Source organism: Mandrillus leucophaeus, unplaced genomic scaffold (genome assembly GCF_000951045.1).
Source record: "Mandrillus leucophaeus isolate KB7577 unplaced genomic scaffold, Mleu.le_1.0 Scaffold860, whole genome shotgun sequence".
Taxonomy (NCBI): Eukaryota; Metazoa; Chordata; class Mammalia; order Primates; family Cercopithecidae; genus Mandrillus; species Mandrillus leucophaeus.
The window spans coordinates 347,732-356,888 of NW_012109364.1; the positions used below are offsets into that span (position 1 = coordinate 347,732).

Sequence of the window (9,157 nt, forward strand, 5' to 3'; positions counted from 1 at the left end):
TTGGGAGACTGAGGCAGGTGGATCACGAGGTCAGGAGATCAAGACCATCCTGGCTAACACGGTGAAACCCCATCTCTACTAAAAATACAAAAAATTAGCAGGGTATGGTGGCAGGCACCTGTAGTTCCAGCTACTCAGGAGGCTGAGGCAGGACAATGGCGTGAACCCAGGAGGCAGAGCTTGCAGTGAGCCAAGATCAGGCCACTGCACTCCAGCCTGGGTGACAGGGTGAGATTCCATCTCGAAACAAACAAACAAACAAAAACAAACAAAAAAGTATGTATTCCTTAGCTACATTCACTGAACAAGTGTAGAAACAATGACCAATGAAGCAACAATGAGCACTCCTAAAACCCAGACCATGGTCTCTAAATACCATTTCCCAATACTAAATACCTTAGAGAAATGGATGATATCTCTACTACAGCAGAAGATGTCTATGATAATCTTGATATATCTTATAATATTGAAAACATTAAGCTATTAAGTACAATTGAAATTTGTCAAAAGGACTCAGGAGCCAAACTGAAGAAGCCTCTACTCTTTAAAGATGGCATAAGTTGAGCATCAATAAAAATAACTAATGCAGTGGACTAAAACACTTAAAAACATTTTTAAAAGTTCATTGATCAGCCAGGCACAGTGGCTCATGCTTGTAATACCAGCACTTTGGGAGGCCAAGGAGGGGAGATCACTTGAACCAGGAGTTCCAGACCAGCCTGGCCAACATGGTGAAACCCTGTCTCTACCTTAAAAATACAAAAAATTAACCGGGTGTGATGGTGTGCGCCTGTAGTCCCAGCTACTTGGGAGGTTGAGGTGGGAGAATTGCTTGAACCCAGGAGGTGGAGGTTGCAGTGAGCCAAGATCACACCACTGCACTTTAATCTGGGCAACAGAGCAAGACTCTGTTTCAAAAAAAAAAAAAAAAAGTTCATTGATCACTCATGGAAGATGATACAGAATGAACTAATCACACTGAAAGCTGATGAATAAAGGAAAAGAATATTTTGTCTTTCCTATATGAAAGGTACTGCTGGATAACCAAAAGTTGTAAGGGGAAGTTTATCTTTATAGAAGAATTTCAACCAATAAATGAAACACTGATTTAAAAATAGAATATTAACATTTTGTAACCACTAATGATATAACGGATCTATTCTAAACAATGACCATCAACAGTTGTTCACAACACAAAAAGGAGAGACAATCTGACTTTCTGTGCTTCCTGATGAAAGTACCCAACACTTTCCATAAACTATTCCTATAAAAAAGCAAATCTGAACAAAACCAAGTTAAGCCTTCAGCTCAAACTACCAATTTACAGGAAATTAGAGGGTCAAAAAAAAAAACTACAGGGCAAACATTTCTTCAACAAATATATTTGGGATGAGGTGAATAAGAATGAGAATGATTAAAAAAATGTAAGACATATATCAACATTTGCCGTTTATGGACTTTGTGTGGATTCTGATTTAAATTGACAGTGAAATAAAAGGAAAAAGTTGTGACAAGTTATAATATTTTCATAAATATTTTAAGAGGATTGTTTCAGAGACAAATGCACAACTAATACGCATAAAATAGTATGGTGTTTAGAATTCACTTCCAAATAATCTAGTTTGGGACGTGGTGGAGTGGGTGGAAACATAAATGAAAAAAGATTCGCCATGCTAATTGTTGAAGCTAGGGATTCTCTCTATTTTTATATATATTATAAATTCTTCATATTAAAAAGTTTTTTTAAAAAGTTTAAATACCTGTCCTATTTCTGTTTGAACCGAGGGGATAGAGATGTTATTTACTAACTTTGTAATATTTTGAGAAGGACCAATTTGCGGGTGGGGAAGACATCTAGAAAAAGGAAGATTAATAATTTAACTTTCAGTTCTGAACATAATTTGATGTATCTGAGAGACATCCAAGTGAAGATACTAGTAGTCAGATATATACAGTCTGAACCTCAGCAGAGAGACCTCAACTGGAGATATAAATTTAGGATTTGTCAACATGTGGATGGGAACTGATGCATTACATAGAGAACGAATATGCTACAGAATAAAAACAATTAAAAATACCAGTTGGGTGCAGTGGCTCACACCTGTAATCCCAGCCCTTTGGGAGGCCTGGGTGGGTGGATCATCTGAGGTCAGAAGTTCAAGACCAGCCTGGCCAACATGGTGAAACCCCATCTCCACTAAAAATACAAAAATTAAACGGGCATAGTGGCAGGCGCCTGTAATCCCAGCTACTCCAGGGGCTGAGGCAGAAGAATTGATTGAAACCAGGAGGTGGAGATTGTAGTTAGCCAAGGTCACGCCACTGTACTCCAGACTGGGGGACAGAGTGAGACTCCATCTCAAAAACCAAATAAACAACCCAAATGCAGTGTTCTAAGGTCTTTTTTTTTTTTTTTTTTTTTTTTTTAAATGGAGTCTCATCCTGTCGCCCAGGGTGGAGTGCAGTGGTGCAATCTCAGCTCACTGCAACATTTGCCTCCCAGGTTCAAGTGATTCTCTCTGGTCTCAGCCTTCATAGTAGCTGAGATTACAGGCATGCACCACCACGCCCAGCTAATTTTTGTATATTTTTAGTAGAGACGGGTTTCACCATGTTGACCAGGCTGGTCTTGAACTCCTGATCTCAAGTGATCCACATGTCTAGGCCTTCCAAAGTGCTGGGATTACAGGCGTTAGCTACTGCACCCAGCCTAAATTCTTTAAATGTATTTACTTAATCCTCACAATAACCCCATGAAATAGGAACTATTATTATTCTCTTTTATATTTTAGGAAGCTGAGGCAAACAGAGTTTAAGCCTTGCCTGTAGTGAGTTCAAGCCCTGTAACGAGGATTTGGATCCATGAAGTCTAGCTGTGTAAAAACAGAACAGCCCAGGACTGTTACCTAAATAGCTCTAATATCTAGAGGTAGAGATAGCTAATGGTAGTAAAGGAGAAGAGAGAAAAGGGCTCGGAAGCAGCAGCAGCCGAAGAGGTAAGAGAGAAACAGTTTAAACAAGTGTCAGCATAAGTCAAAAGAAGAGCACATTCAAGAAAGAGGGAGTAACCAATGGTATCGAATGGTATGAGGTCAAGGAAAATGCATACTAAAATTAATTCTATTACTGGTAGAAGACTCAGCTCATGACTCCTAGTTTTTTTTTTGTTGTTGTTATTGTTGTTATTTTCCTTCGGGATACTTTACTAGAATAACTTAAGGTGTGATTCTAACTTGATAAATAGAAAAGAAATGCTTTTGTAATAGCTTCTACTATAAACATATCTTGCCTTAAAATACATGAAATACACAAATCCAGACACTCAAAATATAATTTAGAGAGAATTTTCCTGTGGCTAACAATAGAATTCCTTACTGAAATGATTCATCCTAGCATTCTCTTATATGGGGATTTCTCTTAATACATTTAAAATACAATTTAATTTTCAAATCTGTAGGACATAAAATTTTAAAGACACATTTGCTGTACACCTGTATGATTTTTACTGATTGTAGTATTTGCTAAGATTAGGAAGAATTTAAATTTTCAGGAAGAATGACGCTTAAGAACTATTAAAGGAAAATGATTAGCTTTTCCTACCATTCAAAGATTATCTTCTTTAAATTTTCAAATCTTAGTTTCAGTTTCAGTGAATAAATTGTTAGCAGTTATGTTTTTGGGTTCTCACGCGGAATCTTTACATTCTCAAGAAATTTATTTGTGATAAGGATAATAGTAAAGAACTTCATTTTCATCTGCATATATGCAGTTCTTAAGAAATCTTCAAGCACCAAGTGCATCACACATGGTGAAAAATAGATTAGAGATATTCCTCTCAAAGAATATATTTGTAATTATCAATGTAATATTAGCTTATGTTTTAACTTTCATAAAAAAATATATATACCATATAAAGTGGTTTTTTGGCTTGAATTTTTACAACCTTTACAACAATATTAGAAAATGGGAGACACTTTCCTATCTATGTTTGATTTAAAATGTTGGCTTAAAGATCAAGATGCAATTATTAGCACCTGTGTTTAATCTGAAATAATAGAGGAAAATGGTGGGACGCTCGACACGAACTGCATGATCTGAGGAAACCTATGAAAAAGCAATGTACTACTTTTCTTCCCTAGTAACTAGAGTAAAATGGAAATAATAGCTATGTTGGAGTTGCCAACTATCGGGCTAGATCAGGGTCATCGCCTGGCACAGTGACTGTTATATACTAGGTTCAGAAGATCACTGTAGAACAGACAAATGAACATATAAATGAATAACAAATGACGCTTGTGTTTGCACCAGTAATGAGAAGAAGGAGGAAGTGTGTTAAATAATAATAGCCAATTTGTGCTGCATGGCTATCACGTGTTCAGCACAGCAGATAATTATAAAAGCCAAGATTTACTAATGCTTACCATGTGTTCTACTACCTACCAAACCATCACTAATTGAAGCCTCAATAGGTAGCATTATTATCATTATCCCTCATCATTTCATCTTACAAATGAGTACTCCGAAGCAAAAGAGGTCAAGCAACTTCCCCAAATCACAAAGCTGGTAAATGATAGTTTTGGGCTTTGAACAGCTTATGTTCAAAGCCTGCTCTTTTAACTACCAGGCCACAGTATACATTCTATATGGTTAAAAACTATATGTTGTATTTGCTGAAATCCTTACAGTTCCACCGCAAATCCTACCAACAGCCTTATTTGCCACTTTAGGAAGATATTTGTCTTCCAGAATCACTGACTTTCAGAGCTAGGTAGCAGCCTAGAGATAAGTATAAAGTAGTGGCCAAGTACATGGGCTTTGGCCTCAGGCAAGATGCACATCTGGCCTTACCCCTGTACCAAAAATTTATTTTTGTTTTTGTCATTGTTGTTTTAAGTCCACTACGTTATGTTGTAATTGGTGATGCACCATTAGATAACTAATACAATTACCCATAAATCGGCTGGCTTTCAGGAGAACACGTCTTGAAGCACAGTTGAACTTGAATCTTTTCTGGGTCCTCCTGCTGGGTCATGCTGGGGAGCCGCTCCCGCTGCCTCAAGGCCTCTATGCCCTCCAGGTCGGGCTGGTGGCAGTGGCTGCGAAGGACCATGACCCGCTGGCCCCAGGTGATGGCGCAGCTGCGGCAGCCCAGCCAAGCCTGATCCTGGTACATCCAGTACACCTTCTTCCTGGCTGCCTTCTCCTTCCTGTAGAGGAAGGACTTGGGCACCAGGAACCTGCCCCCCAGGGAAGTCCTCAGAATTCCAGGGACCAGAAAGGTTCTGGGCAGTCCCACTGTGACAGGATGGAGAAGTGCTCCCGCTGCCGCAGGGCCTCCAGGCCACCCAGGTCCAGTGGGTGGCAGTGCCTGTGCATGACCATGACCCGCTGGCCCTGGGTGATGGTGCGGCTGCGGACAGCCCATGCGGGCCTGGTCCCAGCAGGTCCAATACATCTGCCTGTAGAAGAAGGACTCGTACACCAGGAAGCTGCCCCCCAGCGGGGACCGCAGGAACTCAGGGCTTCCGGGGTCTGCATCCATGTCCTGGTCCTCATCCAGGGATCCTTCCAGGGCTTGGGGATGGGTTGGCAGCTCCTGGTCTTCGACCTTCGCTCGCTTTCCAGGCTGGGGCCTGGTGAGAGTCAGGGGTCCGGGGCCTCTGCGGTAGATAAGACTGTTCACGCCTAGGAGGAGCGTGTCCACTTGGCTCCCAGAGCCGTCCTGCATAGCCTGCAGTCTCCATGGCCTTCTGCTGCTGCCGGGCCTCCAGGCCCTCCACGTCAGGTGGGTAGCAGCAGCCACGCATCACGGACACCCGCTGTCCCTGAGTGATGGCCCGGCTCAGGCAGCTGTGCAGCGCATGGTCCCGGCAGGTCCAATACACCTTCTCCCCCACGGCCTTCTCCTGCTTGTAGGGCAACGACTTGTGCACCAGGAAGCTGCCCCCGTAGCACCTCCTCAGGAACTCAAGGGGCCGGGCCTGTCCCAGCCCCAGGATCGAGCACTTCTTGGGCGTCAGGCTCAGCAGCGACAGGACTTGGGGTTCGTCGCCTTCCTCTGGGCTGGCTTGCTCAGCACCAGCCCAGGGGTGGGCTCTGGCTCCGGCTCCTTGGGGCAGTGCCACAGGCCCACCCCCTCCAGCAGCTCCTGCACTCAGCCTCCAGGGCCCTCAGGATCCCAGGGATCTCCCAAGCCCTCTGGCAGGGCCAGGCTGGGCAGCTTCTCCCACTGGCGCCAGGCCTTCGGGCCTTGCTCATCATGGAGCGTGGCAGTGGCCCCGCAACACTGTGGCCCGCAGACCTCAGGTGATGGCCTGGCCCCGGCAGCCCAGCTCAGGGTGCTGGTGGCACTTCCAGTACACCTTGTCCCCCACAGCCTTCTCCTGCTTGTACAGGAAGGACTCCAGCACCAGGAGGCGACCCCCGAATGGTGTCCTCAGGAACTCCAGGGAATGCGGGTGCTGTGTCCAGCTTGCTGCTCTTCTGTTTAGGCATCTGGGGGGCTGGCTGGCCCGCCCCTCCCTGCTCCTCAGCTGGCAGGATCTGCAAGGTGCTGGCGAAGGTGGCCGGGCCAGTCATCTCCAGCGACAGGACGCAGTGCACTTCCTGGGGCTTGAAGCCCACCCCATCCTCATCTCGGGTGGATGCTGTGAGCAGGACCAGTTTGGAGAACTTCCCGGGCTTCCTGAGCTGCCAGGACGATTTCAGTGCCTGGCTCGGGGGATGGCTCCCGGCCGGCCTTCCCACTGTCACCCTCCTGTTCGCTGGGCTTGGTCAGAGGCATTCCGGGACCCAGGGCCTGTCCCTCAGGCCACGCTCAACCCCCAGCAAGGAACCTGGAGTCCAGCGGTTCCGTTCATGTGCCCGAGCTGTTGCTGTTGCTGCCACGGCTGGTCGTGGTGGGGCTGTGGCGATGTCTGGAGAATCCTTAGATCACCGTGGGTTCCCTGGGTTCCAGCCTTCACAAGTGAGTGAGAGAGGCCACCATCATCCCCCACACCTGGTCACGGCGCTGGCTTGCTGGGCAGGAGACCTGGGGGACAGTCCTGTAACTTACCTGGGCTGGTTTCACCAGGGCAGCAGGGCCCTCACTCTCCGGCGACAGCGCTTCGGCGTGTCCCTCAGCCTCTGCTGCTGCAGCAGCAGCAGGCGTGGACTTCGAGGCTCAGGCCACCGCTGCCACCCCGACCCCGGCACCTGCTCTCCGTCCCAAACTGCCCCTTGGGAGCTAGCCCTGTCCAAAAATTTCTTAAAGGTCTGTTTATTATTATTTCACTTTGGAAAATGAGGCAAGTATAGTCAGAAGCAAGCAACTACGTACTGCTTACCAGGTATTGACTACATTAGTTCAAGTTCCCACCTACTGCTATTAAATTTTGTCTCAGCAAGACAAGGCAATCTAGTCATTAAGAAGCCGGTCCCTGCTTTTAATGAGTGGGCCTCAGTGTTAATAGTTTCTTACTTTTGATGTTTTAACTTCATGGGAAATGGAGCAGTAAGAAGCTGGCCCATTTTTCTGACAACAGAAGGGGAAATTCAAGACTGTAACAATATTGAACTCTAGTCAGCTTCTTTTTTTTTTTTTTTTTTTTTTTTTTTTTTTTTTTTTTTTTTTTGACAGAGTCGTGCTCTTTCGCCCAGTCTAGACTCTCAGGCTGGAGTCTAGTGGCACAATCATGGCTCACTGCAACCTCCACCTCCCAGGTTCAAGCAGTGCTCCTGCCTCAGCCTCCTGAGTAGCTGGGATTACAGGCACCCGCCACCACATCCAGCTAATTTTTCTATTTTTAGTAGAGATAGGTTTTTGCCATGTTGGCCAGGCTTAGTTCAGAGATTTTCAAAATGCAATTCAAATACTCCCGAGATCTCCAAGACCATTTCAAGAAGTCTGCAAGGCCAAAGCTGTTTTTATGATAAAACTAAGATGTGATTTTTCTTCTTCATTATGCTGTAATTGCCAGTGTTGCTAAGGCAATGGTAGGTAAACCTGTAGGTTCCTTAGAAAGAATCAAGGCTGTGATACCAAAGTACACTGGCAGTTAGCACAATCTTCACCACCACATGCTCACAATAAAAATAAAATGTCAGTTTCACTTAATAATGTCCTTTATAAAGCAATAAAAATGATTAACTTTATTAAATCTAAACCCTTGAGTATACACCTTATTAATATTCCATATTACAAAATGGGAAGTGCATATGAAGCATTTCTACCACATATTGAAATATGATAGTTGTCTCTAGGAAAAGAAACTCATGCAACTGAGTTACAAATGGAACCAGCATACATTTTCATACAACATCATTTTTACTTGAAAAAGAAGACTGACAGACAAATGAATTTTCAGATTATTTGGCAGATTTTAATTTTAATGGACAAAGTAAGCCTGTCACTTCAAGAAAAACAACAGATGGTATTTATTGCCTATGATCAAAATGTGAGCTAGAAAATTAAAATTTTAGAAACCTTGAATCTACTGCTATGAACTTGGTAGTTTTTCAATACTTACAAGCTTTCCTGATGAGATTAGTGGTGATATTAACAAAATAATTTTTGATATTGTAAAATGAAATGGGTCAAGATTCAGAAAATCTGAATAAGTCCGTGAACCAATATTTTTATCATTGAATAATGTTACAAAGTCATGCATGAGTAAAATACCCATTCTAAGTTCAAAACAAATAAGAGGATTTTAAACACAACCACATACATAAAATTTATTTATATAATTTAAGGTTCTACAGTGCAGTTAACCTTTAAGAAACTAGCTCTTGGGTGGGCATGGTGGCTCTCACCTATAATCCCAGCACTTTGGGAGGCTGAGGAGGGCAGATCACGAGGTCAGGAGTTCGAGACCAGCCTGGCCAACATGATGAAACCCTGTCTCTACAAAAAATACAAAAATCAGCTGGGCATGGTGGCAGGTGCCTGTAATCCCAGCCACTCGGTAGGCTGAGGCAGGAGAATAGCTTGAACCCAGGAGGCAGAGGTGGCAGTGAGCCAAGATCGCTCCATTGCATTCCAGCCTGGACGACAGAGCGAGACAGGACAGGACAGGACAAGATAGGACAGGACAGGAAAGAAAAGGAACCTCTTGCACAGGTTTGATATAATGTTAAAAATGAGAAAACAGTAACAGACAGAACAAGTGAATAG

At 43.9% G+C, this 9,157-nt stretch overlaps 1 pseudogene; it reads right to left on the reverse strand.

Annotated features, from left to right (window-relative positions):
- Positions 1 to 4,945: 4,945 nt before the first annotated feature.
- Positions 4,946 to 6,784, reverse strand: LOC105531063 (annotated as a pseudogene).
- Between the last annotated feature and the right edge of the window lie 2,373 nt (positions 6,785 to 9,157).